Here is a 19,601-nt window from a genome sequence, read left to right as displayed (position 1 = left end):
TCGGCAGAGCCTGCAGGCTAAGCCCTCGCCGGACCCCAGCCATCAGACATGGGCGCGCTTTATTTCAAGGAGAAGCAAGGGGCGGTTTCTTTCAGCCCCAGCCCTTACTTTCAGTATTACCTGAGTATTAACTGTGCTTAAAGCAAAATAGGAACTCAACCTAGCCGGTTGGAGCCACCTATGACTATCAGGCGGTGCCTGCTGGGGGCTTTCAGGTAAGGAATTTGCTGAAGTCTGGCTATGGGAGGTGAGCAGAGCAGCCCATTGTGTGTTACTGTCCACTCAGTGATGGGTCAAGAATCTGATCGGTCCATTCCAGGGAGGGAGTGGTGCTCATGGGATTTGTTTCTGGGGTTTTCTGTGGGGAACATGAGGTTGTCTTGCCCACAGAGGCCCCTCCTCTTCCTCACCCCACGTCTCTGTGGGACTGGAGCGAGCACTCTCAGCTCGGGTGCTCCCTCCTCTAGAGACAACTGCGGGTGTCTGCCTGAGGGAGAAGGGGGGGAACAATTGGACTGACCCAGGTATCCAGGGAGTTAGACAGCACTGCGCATGCTCCCGCAGAGATAGCTCAGCACACTGCGCATGCTCCTACAGACATACGTCCATGAGGCTGTGCCTGTTGGACTTCCAGGCCTGTGGGACTCCTTTCTCCCACCCAAGTGCAACTCACTTTTGTCCTAATGGAAGATCTGAATAATGCAATTTTAGTAGACACTAGTGGAGAGGTATATGTAAGTAGGATATAATATAGGTGGATTGGGACTGGCAAGATGGATTACTGGTAACAGTGCCTGCAGCCCAACTCTGCCGGTCTGGAGTTCGATTTTTTTTTTTTTTTTTGGTTCTTTTTTTCGGAGCTGGGGACCGACTGGAGTTCGATTCTTACATTAGGTCCTAACTGTGAAAGGAAAGTATGGACTCTCTGAAGTTATCCTCTGACCTACGTGTTTACGAACTCCCTCCCCCCATATTTCATTCACACACAACAAAAATAACTATTAAAAATTTTATCTTGGGGGTTGGAGAGATGGCTGAGTGGTTAAGAGCACTTAGCAGCTTTTCCAGAGGACCTGGGGTTTTCCAGCACCCACATGGCAGCTCACAACTGTTTGTAACTCCTGTTCCAGGTATCTTACACTCTCACCCAGACGTATATGCAGGCGAAACACCAATGCACATAAAGAATAAATTAAAAAATTAAAAATTATTTTGGTTTTGAACTAAGCATTAGTGTGTGTGTCTGTGTGTGTGTGTGTGTATGCGTGTCTATGTGTGTTTTGTGTGTCTGTATGTATCCATGTCTCTGTGTGTGTGTCTCTGTGTGTGTATGTGCATGTGTGTGCATGTCTATGTAAGTTTGTGTGTCTGTCTCTGTGTATGTTTTGTGAGTCTATATGTTTGCATGTCTGTGTGTGTGTGTATGTGTGTGTAAATGTGTGTCTGTGTGTATGTGCATGTGTGTGCATGTCTATGTCAGTTCGTGTGTCTGTGCATTTTGTGTGTATATATGTCTGACTCTGTGTGTGTGTGTGTGTGTGTGTGTGTGTGTGTGTGTGTGTGTGTGTTATGCTACATGAGTCTAAGTGGCAGAGGAGTCCAGAGGTGTCGGGTCCCCTGGAACTGGAATTGTAAGAGGCTGGGTGCTAGGCAGCCGACTGTGCTCTCCCAGGCTGTGCTCCTCTGTGCCAAGGGGTCAGCAGCCATGTCCTCCGCTCAGGCTCCAGTGCTCAGGTCTCTCACCCTCAGGCCACCTGTGGACACTTGCAGGTATTTGTGGTGACCTCAGTCCCTATGTTAGTGGTACCATGTGCGACTTTTCCCGAGGACTGGGGCTGCACCCCAGCCAGCAGGGCCTGGAGCGGGATGGAACCGAGGAGCTGATGGGTAGCCTCCTTAGCCCCAGGCTGGGTTTGGACACCGAGACTCAGGCTTGTCCAGGATCCTAGTGTCTCCCACTCGTGGCTATGTCCACTGGCCTTTAGGCTCACTTGTGACTCAGGCTTCTTCTCTACCTGTGTGTGTGACTCTGTGGATGCCAGCAACACACCAGTATTTCCCAGACCCTGAGGGGGCCGGTGCAGCTGTCCTGGCTGGGAGAAATTGTCATTTATGGGAGTTTTTATCCCCAAGGGGTCCACTTTAGGACTGGCTAGAAGAAGGGAACTGTGGTATGGACTGGGCTCTCTGCCTCTGGGACCCCACTCTACTCCCCCCTGCGGCAGGAGAACACCACAGGGGTGGGGGGCAGGTGAAGCTTGTGGTGAAAGCTCAGAGACAAAAACACTTTTCTTTTTCTTTCTTCCCTACTGGGAGCACCCCTGCTGCCACCTGCTTCTCCTCCCAGAATGCATTAGCATGCAAGGACTTCAGTGGGGGGGGGGGCTGTGTGCACAGGGCAGGTAGCCACCTTGTAGGAAAGCATGAACACTTGGGAAAGACCTCTACTCTCCCACGGCTAATGTGGTTCAGTGGCCGCAGCCAGATGATGGTGTGTGTATGTGTCTGTCAGTGTGTGCAGTATGTGTATTGTGTATGTAAGTGAATGTCTGTACCATATGTGTGTATATGTCTATGTATATGTGTGTGTGTTGTGTACATGCATTACGTATGTGGGGTGTGTTTATGTGTTATATGTGTGTGTGTGTTGTGTGCATGTGCTATATATGCACACTGTATGTATGTGTGTATTTTGTGCATGTGCTATATATGTGTGCTGTGTGTACATGTGTGTATACTGGGTACATGTGGTGTGTGTGTGTGTGTGTGTGTGTGTGTGTGTGTGTGTGTACCCGTGTGTCTCCCATAGTTTCTCGGACAGCAGTGGTACAGCTGGCTGGGGCAAGCATGATCTGTGGCAGGCCAGTGGCTGGGTGCATACCCTTAGCCAGTTCTTGGTGGCTCTTATCTGCCAGGTTCTCTCCTTGTTCACAGTCCTGATGCTAGTTGTCACCAGCACTTACGTGTCTCAGGAACTGCCCAGGAATGTTCTGTATGCAATGATGGCAGTGGTCACCTCCAGCACCGCCTTCTCCTGGGAGAGGGCTGTTCCCACTGGAGCCGATTGGAGCTGTGAATGGCAGCTGAGACTGAACTTGAGATCCCTAGGTGCATTTGGGCTAATGGGATTTACTCTTAAGTGCGAGCCAGGCAGGTGCCGCTGCTGGTGGGTCCCTGGAGCAGGAAGCTGCTGTCTGTGGGGAGGTCACCACCCAGTCTGTGTGGAGGTTGGGAGACAGCTGCCTCCTGGGGGCCTCACTGATTTCCTCCAAACTGCCCTTATGACCCTGGCTCAGAGATCAGTTCCTCAGTCTGGCCCGCCCACCCACAGGTCTGAGCCGTGCCTGGGGTAGGTGACAAGAAAGCAAGCCTGGATGTGGAAGAACTCTGAAAGCAGGTGCTGAGGAGTGACAGGGGACACGATAGGATCATAGCAGTGGTAGTGGCCCTCGGTGGGCTCTGCAACCTGGCTTTAGTCTGCTGTGTGTGTGATCACAGCCTCACTCTTGCTCCTTCCTGACTCAACACGGAGCCTCCAAACCTCATGTTTAGGCCCTGGAAGTAATACATGTTTGTCAAGTGACTAAGTGAACTCTGGTGTGGCCACACTAGGCTTCCATGTTGTGTCCTGTCACCGTCTGATCCTTGCCCTGAGTCTTCTTGGTCCAGGACCTCTAGGTGGGATTGGGCCTGCTTTTCCCATGATTGACATCCTGTGCACCCTTCAAAATCTCCTGTCAGTTCCTCATTTCCTCTGGGGAACCATCTATTGCAGGTAGCTGAGAGCCTTCCTTGGGGTTCTGGAACCCGTGGCATCTGGAACTTTCTGTTGTCATGGCCCTCAGTGCTCCAGGCTTCTCTCTCTGGCCAGGGCTGACTCTGATTTCTGCACCTGATATGCTTGGTCTAAGTTGTCTGACAGGGCACTGACTTCAGAGGTTAAAGGACAGTCGTGGTGAGGGTGTGGTCGGGTGTGGGTGTGGGTGTGGTCAGGTGTGGGTGTGGTCAGTTGTGGGTGCTCAGCGCCCTCCCTCCACCCCAGCGCTCCCTCTCCTCTGTGAGCAGGCAGAGCTTTGAGATAGCCTGTGGTCTTTCCCAGACCTCTTGGTGAAGGGCAGGCCAGCCCCATGTCCACCTTCTGGGATCTGGAGTCAGCTTTGGTACTGACTTCAGTCAGGCGGCTGTGGTGGGCCAGCTTTCCTTATTGCCTTTGGTAGCCCCCGTACCAGTTTGGATCTCAAGGCTTTATTCCACTAGGGAGAGGCAGTCTGCCTAGAGAGCTGCTCCAGGCTGAGCGTGGGTGAAGCAGGGCACCAGGGTGGGAGGAACAGGCACCTGAGAGGCAGGTGGCATCTTCTACATATCTGGTTATGAACTTTCCAGGGGAGAGCTCTGGGGCTGGTGGAGTCAGGCAGGACATCATCAAAGGCCAGCTTAGTGACAGACAGGAGGCAGAGCAGCTTCTGGGAGGGGGAAGGCCTGTCTAGAGAGCTGTCTAGAGACCTTTGCTGGGTCAGGAGAAGAGAAAGCGGCCTGGGAGCGGCAGGGGCAGCCAGTGCTAGCAAGTGCTGGATGTGCTGTTGCAGCTCCTGGGCCAGAGATGTGCCTCCTGGCTGCTGTGCTCCACCAAGCTCAAGTGCTCCACCAGGCTCAGGTGCTCCTTGCTCCTCAGATACTCTACCAACCTCAGGTGCTCTTCCCTGCTCAGTTACTCCACTAGCCTCCACCATCAGGTACTCCTTCAAGCTCACAGATTCCTATAAGCTGAGGTGCTCCCTCCTGCTCAAGTGGTCCTCCATGCTCAGGCACCAGGAGGAGGGCAATCACGGTGACATCCTGAAGTGAGGTCTGTCTGTCTGTCTGTCTGTCTGTCTGTCTGTCTTCTGCTCTCTCCGTCAGGTGTCCTCTTAGCCTAGGTCTGTAGCTAGCTTCTCAGACTTTTGTGCTCTCCATCTTGCCTGGGCCTAGATGTCACCTGTAAGACTGCACAGTGCCTCCTCTCCTGGCTTCTGGATCCTCCCTCCCGGTCATACTTCCTGCCACTAAGGTGAGATATCTAGGCTGGGAACCTGCTCGAGTGTCTGTCTGCGTGCCACTAGCTGCTGCAGGTAGACCAGGCCAGTGGGCCCCTGCTGCTTGTCTTGGTCCCTGCACATGGTTACTTGACTTTTGCCTTTGCTCTAGCTGTATGCTCGACCTGAGTGTCCTTCCTATTCCCCTGCACACGGCCATGAGTGCCCATTCCTGTACACAGCCTCATGCTCCCTCAGTCTCTGGTTAGGCTGGGCCTCCTGGGACCCCTGGTCATCAGCTGGGATGCTTCTGTCTTCCCTTTGTCTGCTTAGCATCCCAAGGCCTCAGGTTATTGCCCCCCCCCTCTCTTTCTTGAGATTAGATGTCATGTGGCCTAGACTGGCCTCGAAGTCATATAGCTGAGGACAGCCTTCACTCCTGATCTTGCTACTTCCACCTCTGGAGTGCTGGGGCAGCAGGAGCGACACCACCGGGGTCACCACATCCCTGGGGATCGAACCCAGGGCTTCCTACACGCTAGGCAAGCCCTTTACCAGCTGAACTCCACCCCAGTACCACAGGCTGTTTCATGCTTCCTGCACCACCAGCTTTTGATGCCCAGAGGCTCTCGAGGGAGGCCGGCTGTCCTGACCTGGCAGCCTGTGCACAGCCATCGCTGGGAAGTCAGAATGTGTGGCTGTGTCTGGCTGCGGTGTCAGTCGTGCCAGCTTTGTTTGTCATGGTGGGTATGAGAGTTTGTCCAAGCCCTGGGCTTCTCTCTGCATCCATGCCTGGTTTCAGTGAACTAATATGGCTATGACTTTCTCAGCTTGCTTTCTTATACTACCCAGGACTACCTGCACAGGGGTGGTACCGCCCGCACTGATCTGGGCCCTCAATTGTTAGTCGAGAAAATGCCCCCAGGCCAATCTAACAGAGGCATTTTCTCAGTTGAGGTTTCATCGCTCCAGATATGTCAGAGTTGTGTCAACTTGATAAATGCCGAATAGCACATGGTCCAGTATGCGCTTAGCGTGTACTTCAGAACAGTGACATGGGTTAGGGTGTAGCTTGCCTTCCTTGTGTTAAGCACACACACATACACACACACACACTCACACATGCATGCAAACATGCATACATACAGACATACATGTATCCCCCCCCACAGACACACATGAAGGTACCCACATACAGACACACATGCATGTACCCCCCACACAGACACACATACATGTACTCACCAGATACACATATATTTACCCCCACATAGAGACACAACATACATGTACCTCCACACACAGACATAGTGTACCCCCTCACAGACATACATATATACCCCACACAGACACATCCACATGTACCTTCACACATAGACACATTACTTGTACCCCCCAGACATATATACATGTAACCCCACATACAGACACACATACATGTACTTCCACACACAACACACATACATGTCCTCCCACATACAGACACACATGTATGTACCCCCAATAGACACAGATGCATGTACCCCCACATACAGACACACATGTATGTACCCCCAATAGACACAGATGCATGTACCCCCACATACAGACACACATGCACATACTCCTATACACAGATATACATACATGTGACCCCACACACACATATGCATGCACACAAAGAAGGTAAAATTTTGCCATGTATATATTTTGCTAAAATTATAAGCGAAAGAAGCGTGAGTTCAAGCCTTTTTGCGCGCTCTTTCCACTCAGGCAGTGGCATTTCTGGCGGTGTGTCAGCCCTCGGAGGCCATGTTCAGGATCAGGACCTGCCTTACTTTCTCAGGCCTCAGCCTTCTTGGGATTTGTATTTCTTGTCTGTGTCTCCCCAGCTTCCATTCAGCAGCAAGGCAAGGCATTCAGGAATGTTACCCTGTTCTCTGCGAGTCCAGACGGACAAAGATATTTAGGGAATGGGTGCAGTCACCTTCTCCTAGGCCTCAGACTGGAGGTGTGTGTGCCTGGAGGAGTGTTTCCTACAGTTGGACGGCTGAGAGGTGCTGTGTATCTGAGAGACTTGTCGATTCCAGACAGACCCAGAGCTCTGGAGACATGAGTGATCAGGCAAGGGATGAGAAAAGGGTAACCTGGGGCATGGGGGGTCGCAAGTGCCTGGGTGGGGGAGGAGATCGCACCTACTCACCATCCTTGCTTCTCAGAAGTCCTCAGCGAGGTCTGACACTCCCCCTCCCTCTCCACAGAGCGCCTGGGCTGGCTTCATCAGGGGGACAGAGAGGAAAGGCTCTCTAAGTGAAAAGAGACCCTTTAGCAGCAGTAAGAGGCTGGGACCTGATGAGAGGCGACGGATTCAATCTTCCCTGCATCAGTCACCTGGGACTCCATCAGACGCAAACCGATTAGGAAAATTCGCATTGAAAGCCTCGAGAATAATGGCCCGAATCATAGAAAACATTTGGCCTGGAGGGAGGCTGAAATCCCATTTTCACCTAAGCTGCAGTCTTTAGGGATCCCCCACCCCCACCCCGTGTTTGATAACCTTACCTCCTCCCAAGACCGATCATTAGACTAATTAGTGGCTAATCAATGTTTAATTAAAACCTAGCCATCAGTTACAGGAAGTGCTGTGGCAACTGGAGAATTAAAAAACGCATTGCAGGAGGGACCTAGCTTCCCCAAGTGGGGCAGGTACCTGCCCGAGAGAATGCTCCTTTCTTGTCCCTACCCTCTCTGCTCATTCCTCACGGGAGGTCTGGAGGTTTGGAGCCAGCACAAAGAGCTAGCTGGTGCATCGCTTTTCCTGCCCTGTTCTCCACCGCACCATGAAGGTTTTCTCCACTATTCTGCTATGGTGACTCTTCTCCTGTACCCCCCCCCCCCCCAATGGATTACACTTTCCCCCTGTGGATCCCTTTCTGGGTCTCCACATGGTGAGGGGAGAGACATAGGCTGTCTAAGCCAGGTGCAGAGAAGACTTGGATGTGATAATCCCTGCTCTGGAGCAAGTTGGCAAGGGGCTTTGAGTAGTCACAGTCACACCAGTCACACCAGCAGGCCTCTTTTAGTCTCCCCTTTGACTTCCAACCTGGGCCGTTTTTTTTTTTTTTGTTTTTGTTTTTGTTTTTGTTTTTTTGTTTTGTTTTGTTTTGTTTTGTTTTGTTTTGTTTTTTGTCTAACAGCCTGACAGAGAAGCAAGCTAGTTTTGCTTGGGAGGAGGAAACTCAAGTGAGAGGGAACTCCATCGGCTGAGCCTGTAGCTATGTCCAAGGGACATTTTCTTCACTGTCAGTCTAGCCCGCTGTCTCAAAACACAAGGTGGACATCTCCTGAGCAAAGACACCAGGAGTTGACCTCTGGTGACCACATGAATGCACACACACACACACACACACACACGCACGCACGCACGCACGCACGCACGCACGCACGCAATACAGGGATTGTTTTCTCTTAAGCAACAAGGGCCCACGTAGACTAAGGGAGGCTACGGGTGAGTTGGACTCACACCCTCCCCTCGCTGCCCATCACTGGGTACAGGACACACAGTGCTGAGACAGCTTTCTCTGATGCTTGCCTGATCCTGAAGTCAGAGCTCTGTGGAAACAGCACAAGGACCTCCCCTCTCCCTCAGCTCCTGCCCAGGCTGCAACAGAGAATAATACCCTCCCTGGACCAGCACAGATCTTCTTCTAGTCCCAGAAAACCATCCCCATGTACAATCTCGTCACCCAGGTCCCTCCCACCTGAGCTCCTGGCAGCCTCCGGCGAGGAGCCTGGGGGGAGCTTCAGGTAAGAGGCAGGGTAGATGGGGAATGTTGTTTGGAGGTGTCTGTATGGAGGGGGTGTCCAGAGAGACATACACATACAGACAGAGAGGAGGGGGGTGGTGGGAAGAGGCACCCCACACATGTGAACAGGAAGGAGGAAGTAGAGGACATGAGGACTCTCAGAGCCCTTCTAGGTCCTTCTCCTGTTTAGGAGCACCACGAACCCTTCCCTTTTATGGTAGTGAACTCTCCCAGACTTTAAAAACCACCCATAGAGCGAGTCCCACACAGCCTGTGCCAGACCCCAAAGCCAGAGGTCCGTTTCATTGACTGTGGTTTATGAGCAAGCACGCGATGTTCCCACCTTTCCCTCCCTGAACAGCAGCAGCAAGTCGTAGGGGCACGGGGTTTTCTCTCCTGGATATTCTGTCCAGCTTTCCCTCTGGGCTTAAGAGGCTTAAGATTTCTTTTAGGAGTCAAGGACGTGTGCCGGGTGGGGCTCAGCGGTGGTGTCTGCTAGGTCTGTGGGAGATGCTGGTTTCCATGCCAGCGTGACAAGAAGACAGGTAGCGTGGTAGCCCCTGGGGTTCTTAATGGCAGCTGCCGTGCCCCAGGTGACCCCTTCCTCACACACTGATGTTGGGTGCTCAAAGAGGCCGGCTCCCCACATTACATGTGTCATGAAACCAGGGACAGTTACTGAGTATGTCTGGGACCTCAATCGACTGCTGAGAGTGGGGGTGGGAAGGCTACTTGGAGATTCAGACCCTGGATGATCTGCCTCCCGGTTGGGTGTTGTAGAAGGCTAACCCTCTGAGAAAAACAGGTACTGTCTCCATCAAATTAGGTGTTTCTTTTTGCAACTGTCAATCATTATGGGGCCTGTGGATGGTTGACATTCCCTCAGAGAAGGTGGAGACAGGTAGGGTCATTGGATCTTCACCTGAGATTCCAGCCAGTCCTTCCAGGAACTAATATGGCAATTCTGTCCTAATTGCACATGGTCTTGGATGTGTGTGTGTGTGTGTGTGTGTGTGTGTGTGTGTGTGTGTGTGTGAGAGAGAGAGAGAGAGAGAGAGAGAGAGAGAGAGAGAGAGAGAGAGAGAGACAGGATAGGCTGGGAAAAGTCAACAGAAAGGAGCTTCATCTGTGTGGCTTCAGGGAAGCCATCATCTATGCTGTGCCTGTTTTAGGGTCACGCTGGCTACAGCCTGTATTCCTTGACTCTGGTCTGCATGTAAGCCCAATAAATTCATTGTTTCCCAGGGTAGACTTGTGAATAATCATACAGTGGGATCTTACGAGGAAGAGTACAATAGTTGTAAGTGTCCTGCTCTTGTTTCTGTTGCTGTGGAAACGCCATGGTCGTATGATTTGGGGAAGAGAGGGTTTATTTCATTTTACAGGTTACATCACTGAGGGAACTCGAAGCAGAAGCTTGAAGCAGAAACCACGGACTTGCTCCCACACTCATGCTCAGGAGCTTCCTATACAGATACCTACAGATGGAGCCACTCACACTGGGAGGGGCCACCCGCAGTGGAAGGGAGCATCCACAGTGGGAGGGGCCATCCACAGTGGGAGGGGCACCCACAGTGGGAGGGAGCATCCACAGTGGGAGGGGCCATCCATAGTGGGAGGAGCCACCCACAGTCGGCGGGGGGGGGGCATCCACAGTGGGAGGGGTCACCCACATCAACCAACAATTAAAGATCCACAGACACATTCACAGGCCAATCTGATGGAGGCAATTCTTCAGCCGAGGTGCTTTCCAGGTGTGTCAGGTTGACCACCAAGAACAGCCAACAGAGCAAGGGTGGCCTCTCAATTCCCTGTGCTATAGACCTGCTCCCTCACCCCTACCTCCCCTTCCCCAGCCTCCTTCCCTCTTCCCTTCCCAATCCATTTAGGCTTAAACACGCCTTTCTTAGGTTTTCTCTGCCTGCCCTGGGGAAATACCACTGAAGCATCGGGCAGAGGGAATGCATGATGTCTGTCTGCTCTTGGACATAAAATTTTATCAGAACAGAGATCTGTCCATTCATTTACTTATTATCACTGGCTGCTTGGAGATAAAAGGGCAGGGCTGGGAAGTTGACAGACAAGACAGGATGGCTCCCTTTGTCCAACCTACTTATTTCTTGTGTGCGACCTTCACAGTTTGCCTGAGCCCAAGACTATTAGCTACTTGGGTTCAGGGAGCTGTGCTGAGATCAACGAGTTGGATGGTTTGTGTAGGGACTCTGGAAGAGGGGGACAGCTTGCCTGTGGGTGCCTCTTGGGCTTCTGGGAGGTAAGGGTTCTTCTAAGATCTTTTGAGAAGGTTGAGAAGGAGCTGAGGCAAATGGGGCATGAGTGGAGAAAGCCAGAGAAGCTGCCCTGGTGCTCTGTACCTGTGTGGGGTTACACAGTGCCAGCTAAGATAGGTGGAAGACTTGAGGACAGATTTGGAAGTTCCATCAATGGTCCATTCCTGAGATCAGTCTCTGCTGATGTGTGGACATCTCTTAACTCCATGATACCCGATGCTCATATGTTTCTCCAGTCCTTAGTCCCACTGCTGTGGCTGCACAGGTTACCTCTCAGGGCTCTCCTGGAAATCTCATCCATCACAATGAACGCAGTAGGCACAGCTGCCCCTCAGTGTATCCTGTGGAACCTGGGCAGCACTATGTTTTCCCTGTGGCCAACTCAGGATCTGTGGACGCCTTCTCAGGCTGAAGGGCAGCCAGGGTTTGGGGTGTCTTCTCTTGTGTATCTGTAGCTTCACTGGGATCCGGTTCCTGAGCCACGTGCTGTGGTCTAGACATCAGTGTCCCTCCTCCACGTGTTGAAATCCTCATTCCTAAGAGGGTGACTATTGGGTCACAAGGGTAGATTCCTCGAGAAAAGGATTAGGGTCCATTACAGGATGCCCAAGAACAGAGTGTGGTGGTGTTGTCTGTCTGCAATGCCAGCTTTAGGAGGTTGGGGTAGGAGGGTCTTGAGTTCAAGGTCATCCTGAGCTACATAGGAAAACCTGTCTACAAACAAAAAAGCAAGGGGATAGCTCAGTGGCAGAACACACACACACACACTCTCTCTCTCTCTCTCTCTTTCTCTCTCTCTCTCTCTGTCTCTCTCTCTCTGTGCTCTCTCTCTCTCTGTGTGAGTGTGTGTGTCTCCCCCTCCCCTTTCCCGTCCTCCTCCCCCCTCCTCCTTCCCTTCCCCTTCTCAATTGTGTAAGTGTAAATGTACATACATGTGGTATTCACACCTGTGTCCATGGTTAGAGGCCAAAGAAGGATGCTGAGAGCCTGTTTTACCACTTTCTGCCTTATTCACTTGAAACGAGGTCTCTCACTGAGCCTAGCATGAGGTTGAGGTTGGCAGCCAGGATGCCCCAGTGATCTCTGTACCTACCAACAGTGGTTACAGGTGAGTATGTAGCCATGCCTGACTTTTTACATGGGTGTGGGAATTTGAACTCAGGTCCTTTGTTTGCACAAGCGTTATGGTCCACTGAAGCATCTCTCAGCTCACTGAACCATCCTCAGTGGCAGAAATCTTACCTGGCATAGGCAAGGCCATGAGTCCCATTCCCAAATTAAAACAGCCCTCTGGGAGCACGAGTGCCTTCAAGTGTTCCCCAGAGCCCGAAGAGCCCCTGATAGCTCTTTGATCCACCCACAGTTTGAGATGTGAGGGGGATGCTGTCCAGAAGGAGCCCCACTCTCCTTGACCTTAGACTTTGGCTCCCAGACCCCATGAAATACAATTGTTGTTTATAACTCACGTAGTCTGAGGCGTTTTGTTCTAGGAGCCTGAAGGACAAAGTCTTCACAGGATTCTCCCCTGAACATGCCTGACACCAAGCCACCATCTACAGTGTCAGCACTGGATTGGTGCTCTTACTTCTGTGCCCTGGTTCCGGAGGTCACTCTTCTTTCTGTCTTTGCAACATTCCCTGGGCTGGACTCTTCTGGCACGAGGAGCCATGCAGTCCTTGGTCTTGTGCCTGGCTTCCCTTACTTAGTGTGAGGATCCTGAGGTTCGCCCGTGGTTTTAAGGAGGGCAATGGGGGGCTGGGGATTTAGCTCAGTGGTAGAGCGCTTACCTAGGAAGCGCAAGGCCCTGGGTTCGGTCCCCAGCTCCGAAAAAAAGAACCAAAAAAAAAAAAAAAAAAAAAAAAAGGAGGGCAATGCCACGTTCCTTTTTATGACTGAATAACATCCCTTTGGGGTGTCCTATCACAGCCAATAACTTTCAAGCATTATCCGTTGGGATCCTCGATATTTTAAAACAGGAAAATATACACGTTTTTTTTTCCTGCGAAGGGCTGGACAGCAAATGATTTTAGCTTCACAGGTCGCACACACCCTGCAACTGTTCAACTTCATGTTGTAGCGCAAACCACTTAGCAAGCGAGTGAGGGAGCCACAGTCGCGTTGAGTTCTGGGACTCCATTGATAGGTAGAGGGTCGCTGCGGTGATCTTTGGGCCGTCGTTGTGGACATGTAGGTTAAAGGATTCACTAACAGATGTTTAAACCTCCTGCCCTTGGCACATGTCATGTGACCTGTATCCGCAGCTCACGTTTGGCTCAGGCCACCACAGCTTACATTTGTTTACTCGGGTGCTTCTCTGTGACAGTCACTGCCCTTTCTGTTTATCCTGGAGTTAGTAATGGCTTAGGATTTTACACACCTAACGAAACATATGCAACTTCGAGCGTGGTAAAATCTTACTGGTCTCTTTTCTCCCTTTAGCAGGTGCTTTGAGATGCCCGGAGGTCCTCAGGTAGGGGCCCCTGGCACCCTCAGTCTGCACCCCCAGGCTGCTATTTTCTCCAGCAGTTTCAACTTCTTTCTCATGGTCAGCCTTCCTTGGCGGCTTGACTGGATCTGAATCAAGCAGCAGACACACCAGAAAGGTTTACCTAAGGGGAAAGACCCTCCCTAAGACCTCAAGGGATTGGAGGAGAACACTGCTACTGTTTCTGCTTGCCTTCTTCGCTCCTTCCTGGAGAAATGTACCTGTGCTGTACTCCCCATGTCCACTCCCTGCCCAGCTGCAGCTGCTGGCATCAGAACCTAGCCCCCAGCATGGACCTGTGTCTCTCCAGAAACCCTCACCCCACCTTCACGCCAAACCAGTACTGCAGAGGCACCCAGCCTCATGCACTGAATAGTTATGGAGGTCTCAGCCACTCCAGTGTGAAGGCAGCCATTAATGGTTCTGCTCCTCTAGAGAACCCTGGCTGAGACACTCTCTAATATTGTTTTAAAGTTGCTTTATGTTTTGGGGTTCACCATGGGGCTCAGAAGAGGGAGTCAAGATCCCCTAGAATTGGAGTTACAGATGGTAGTGAGCTGCTATGTGGGTGCTAGGACTTGAACTTGGGTCCTCTGGAAGAGCAGCCGGTGCTTTTAACCACTGAGCCATCTCTCTACCCTCGGTCTCTAGTCTTAGTGCAGCGTGTTCTCTGAAATTTTCCTGGGATTACTCTCCTGTCATTTCGGTTCAGGCGACTATGTTTGAACTAATTCTGCCTACACTCCTGCAGCACTTGCCCACTAAATCCAGATCTGCTTCCTGTTGAAGACAGGTTCAGAGCCATCCAGATTTTGAGTCAAGCTGTTTTTTCTGCCCAGAAGCTTCTGTTTTGGAGGTTCTGTTCTTGGAGTCATCATCCCAGAGATGACTTGGATGTGTCTTTGTCGACAGGGTTCCTGTGCTGGAGGCTTGGTCCCCAGTGTGACTGTGTGGAGGTGACTAAGGTGTGGGGGTCACGACTCTAAGGTATCATAGTTCCTCCGGGAATGACTCTAAGGTATCATAGTTCCTCCGGGAATGACTCTAAGGTATCATAGTTCCTCGGGAAATCTGGTTACTTTGTTTTCCTGCTCTCGGGCTCCCTCCTGATCTCTTCTGAGGTATCCCAGGTGCTGTCCCCCACCCCCCACCCCCTGGTTACTTTGTTGCCCTGCTCTCCAGCTCCTGGTTCTTAACTTGGTCTCCTGTGGCTTCTTCCTTGCTCACTCCCCTGCTTTGATTCCTTCTCGGTGAAGCGACATACTGAGGGCTTGGCTTCGAACTAAACCAACCTCTACTTCATAAAGTACCTAGCCTCCAGGGTTTTTGTTATTAAAACAATAGGGGTAAAACCCCAGTACTCTATGCCCCTCTTTTCAATTTTGGAGGCGGGAGACTCATGCCCTTCAGTTGTAGGACATTTTCTGGTTCTTTCTCTGATAATTTTATCCTCTGTCTCGGTGCACTTTCTGGAATGTCTATCTGTCAGATGTTGGACCTCCTGGCTCCATCGTCTAACTCTTTAATTAAAAAGAAAAACAAAACCCAATCCCTATTGTACACGTCTTTGCTTTTGTTCCATGTTCTGGGAACTTTCTCAAGTTTTCCTTTCCCCTCAATGCTTCTATTGACTTAAGTTTGCGATTGCATTTTTAGCTTTCCCAGCGTCCTCCTTCCAGTTTCATGGATGTGCCATCATTTCTGTGTGATGTTAATGATAGATTCTTTTTGAAGCCTTCTCCTCTCTGCAAAGCCACCCATGTCACCTATTAATTATTATGTCACAGATGTGACCTCCAAACGCAGCAGCTTAAGACAACAAATGGCTTTCTCTCCTGGTTTCCACGGCCAGGATCTGGCGGGGGGCAATGCGGGTGGCTCTGGTTCAGGGTCTCTTTGCAGCCAGCGTGTTAGCCAGGTTTGACGGGGACAAGGGATCTGCTTCCAAGCTCAGTCACTTGGTTGTTGGCAGGAGGCCTGGGTTCCTCGCCACATGCGCCTCTCCATATGGCTGCCTGACATGGAAGTTGGCGTCCCTCACAGGGAGCGATCTGAGCAGGGGGGAGGGGCGAACCAAGACTGAAGCGTCTCTCGGAACTCTTGTCTCAGAGGGGCACATCATCCTTATGCCCTCCCACCCCCACCATGTACTTTTGGCCACACACACAGCCCAGAGCCAGAAGCCCTGCTAGGCATGAATGTGGGTAGGCAGCCATCAAAGAGACTGGCCCCAGGGTGTTTTCTCCTGCTTGCTGCTCGTGCTGGAGGTTTTTCTCAAATATCCGGTCATCTGTCTGTCTCTCACATTCAGGAGTGGTGTGCCAGGCTGACCTGAGGGAGAGCCTGGTGGCTGCTGACATCTGGCCTCTCCAAAGCTGACCCTGACATAGGATTTGAGGGTAGGCAGTTTACTTGGCAGGGGACAAGCATTCACAGGGACAGGTCATGAAGGGCGAAGTACTGAACGAGGTGTATGGTACTTCAGTCATCTGATGCCTGGGTGGCAGTCGGCCCTACAGCAGCCTCTGAGTGACTCACATCTTATACCTCAGAGTTGCCCCACAGGTGGTGCTGGAGCCAGAGGGTGTGCCCCAATTGAACCCATTCATTGATTTGGGGGCAAATCCTGAGACCCTTTGCCAGAGGGCCGAGCAGCCATCTGAGATCTGAAGCAGTGCCTCTGGGTGGAGACAGGAGCCGAAGCTGAGGTGCAGTTGTGCACAGAAGTGGCTTAGAGCCACCGTGACTGTGGGCTTCCTGCAGGTCAAAGGGCAGACATCTGCTCTGTGACATGTGTCGAGCTGTTTGTAGGTTTCTCACCCAGGGAAGATGTGTACTCGGATCACTGACCTGGGAGTGGCTACGGATCTGGTTTTGAGCTGGAGTTGGCAGGGAGAATGGCGGGAGACTGCCACCTTCGGCAAAGACTCCTGTTCATGCCTGCATTCAAATGCTGCGCTTGACCCCCAACTCTGTGAGGATGATATTAAGCACTGTACCCCAGAACCTGCTCGGGACCCCCACACCATGCTGACTCTGGCAGCATCAGGAGGCTGGACCAGGTCACTCAGGTGATGGTGTGGTGGGAGAGTCTGGAGGTCTCTGGACTCCAGGGCATTGGTTGCTCTGCCCAACTCTAGGGTTGGGCTAGAGTGTTCTAATGTGTTCCTTCAGGATGTGTGTGACCCTGCAGGCAGGTGGCAGAGCGCTGACTTGGCCTGAGGTTCCCCAGCATCTGATGGTGGCGGTGTGAGAAGCGGCTATGTTTAGAAATTGTGACTGTGTGTGAGTAGGTATTGGGCGTCCTCCCTGGCAGGTGCTTGCATTAACTAGAGACACAGGTTCCTCACTTGTCTCTGTACTGAGACCCAGTCCTCTCATGGCCAGAGAGCAATAAAGGACATTGAAGGTGTGATGGCTGCTCCTGCTCGGCAACTTGACTACATCCGGAATGAACTACAACCCAGAAGTGGAGGGCACACCTGTGATCCAGATCTTGAGGCTGGAAGACACAGGCTTCTGACTCGGATCTTGACATGGGATGACACACACACTTTTGATCCCAATCTTGAGGCACAGTGGCCATGAAAAGCTTAGGCCCAGGGAAGGTAGTACCTGCCTTTAATCCTAGCAGAGGCAAGCAGATCTCTGAGGTCAAGGTCAGCCTGGGAAAAGCAAGTTCCAAATCCAGGTGTTGGTGGTGCACACCTTTAATCTGGGCCACTCTTCTGCTGGAGGCCTACATCAGGACATTGGAAGAAGGAAGACTCACTCTCTTCACCTGCTTGCACTTACTTGACAGCACCTCTGTTAGAACCCAATTCTTCAGGATCCCAGCTTACACGGAAGACCAGCAGAAACACATAGCCTCGTGGGACTGAACAACTACTAGGTTCTTGGACTTCCAATTCAAACCTGCCCAGTGTTGGGTCAGTTGGCCTGCAGACTCTAAGTCATCACAATATATTCCCTTAATATAAAGAGACATTCCCTAAGTTCTGTGACTCTAGAGAACCCTGACTAACACAGGTGTTTGGAGGGAGAGGCTGGCCCCTGACTGGGACTGTGTTCTTCAGAGACATTGCTGTGGAAGTGTCAGGTGACTCCCTGGCAGGGGCTCAGGTTACCTGTTCAATCCGTTCAGTCCGCAGTGCTGACTAAGCTCTCCTCTGTTGGGCTTGTTTCTATGCCTCACCCTGGGGGACACGTACTGGCCACCTGCTCTGTGGCTCATTCTAATGGAGGGAGAGCACACAGACATGCATACACCCACAGGTGCACACTCAGAGCACAGACATGCATACACACACAGGTGCACACTCAGAGCACAGACATGCATACACCCACAGGTGCACACTCAGAGCACACAGACATGCATACACCCACAGGTGCACACTCAGAGCACACAGACACACATACACACACAGGTGCACACTCAGCACACAGACACAATACACCCACAGGTGCACACTCAGAGCACACAGACATGCATACACCCACAGGTGCACACTCAGAGCACAGACATGCATACACCCACAGGTGCACACTCAGAGCACACAGACACACATACACCCACAGGTGCACACTCAGAGCACAGACATGCATACACCCACAGGTGCACATTCAGAGCACACAGACACGTATACACCCACAGGTGCACACTGAACCCCAGCTGGTGACACTGCCCATGGGAAAGAAAGCTGAGAAGAGGGTTCAGAGCCATCTGACCCAGCTTCTCTTGCTGGGGCCTGATGCCATTATCTTGCATAGGGCCCCACTTTTGCTAAGGTAAGGACTGGGCCAAGTGCTGGATAAGGGTGCACATGCATCACACAAGCAACTGGGGAAGAACATTTTTTAATTAAAAATATATCTGTATAAAATATTATTTTGGGGGAAAGTAAGTTTTTCTGTGTCTCTGCGTGCAAATCTGCATGCATGCAATTGCCTTGGAAGCCAGAAGAGGGCATCGGATCCCTTGGGGCTGGAGTGGCAGATCCCTTGGTGGCTGTGGGTTCTGGGAACTGATCTCCAGTCACCTGCCAGAGCAATGTGTTCTCTTAACCATTGAGCTGTCTCTCTACCCTGAGAAGAGCATTTCTATGGCTCAGAAAGTGCAAAGGTCCTGGGGCAGGAGGGTGCTTGGCAGTGTGGGGATAACAGAAGGCTGTTAAGTTGCCAAGGAGCCAGGTGTCAAAAACCAGTCAGGCAAGGAAGCAGCCAAAGGCAGTTTGGCCTTTAAAAGATTTACTTTGTTTTTACACATAATTAGTTAATTTTCCTTTTGGTACATGCTTGTGCATGTGTGTGTGCAAGCACATGCATGTGTGTGTGTGCATGTGTGTGTGTGTGTGTGTGTGTGTGTATGTGTCTGTGAGCACATGTACACCACACGTGCATGTCTTGGTTGGAGGACGACTTGTGGGAGTTCTCTTCTTCCCCTGTGTGGATTCAGAGGATTGAGTTCAGGTCATCGGGCTTGGCAGTGGGTGTCTTTACCTCCTGAACCACCTGAATGGCTCCTTCTCTCTCTATTTTTTTTTTTTTTTTGCTTTGTGGTAAAATTCAGTGCAGGTACAGCCATACTGTAAGTACAAGCACCATTCTCCTGTTGGGAAAGGCTGGTGGCAGATAGTGATTGTGCAGTAGCCCCGGGTGTCCTGGACCTGTGTTCTCTTTGCAGTGTTCTGACTAGAGAAGGGGTGGGAGATGGATTATAGCTGTGGTGCCCCCTGGTCTGGCAGATCATCTCTCAATGCTGGTGTCCTGCAATAGGGCACCGTGTGCTGGTTCCCACAGGAAACCCAGAGGATAAGCTACGATGCTGAGAGCTGTGCCTATAGTGGGGCTGGGGCTGGGTGGAAGGCACCCACCCTCCCCCAGCCCTGTCAAGAGATTTAAGTCCTCCATCCACCAGCACCCTCATACCTCTGCTGACTCAGTTTCTCAACTTCCTTATAATGCACAGTTGGGAAGACTCAGAGCTTCATGAGACTTGGTATTCCCCAAAGGTAGAGGCAGGAGCTCCTAT

Source organism: Rattus norvegicus, chromosome 10 (genome assembly GCF_021556685.1).
Source record: "Rattus norvegicus strain SHRSP/BbbUtx chromosome 10, alternate assembly SHRSP_T2T, whole genome shotgun sequence".
Lineage (NCBI taxonomy): Eukaryota > Metazoa > Chordata > Mammalia > Rodentia > Muridae > Rattus > Rattus norvegicus.
This window is presented reverse-complemented; position numbering follows the sequence as displayed.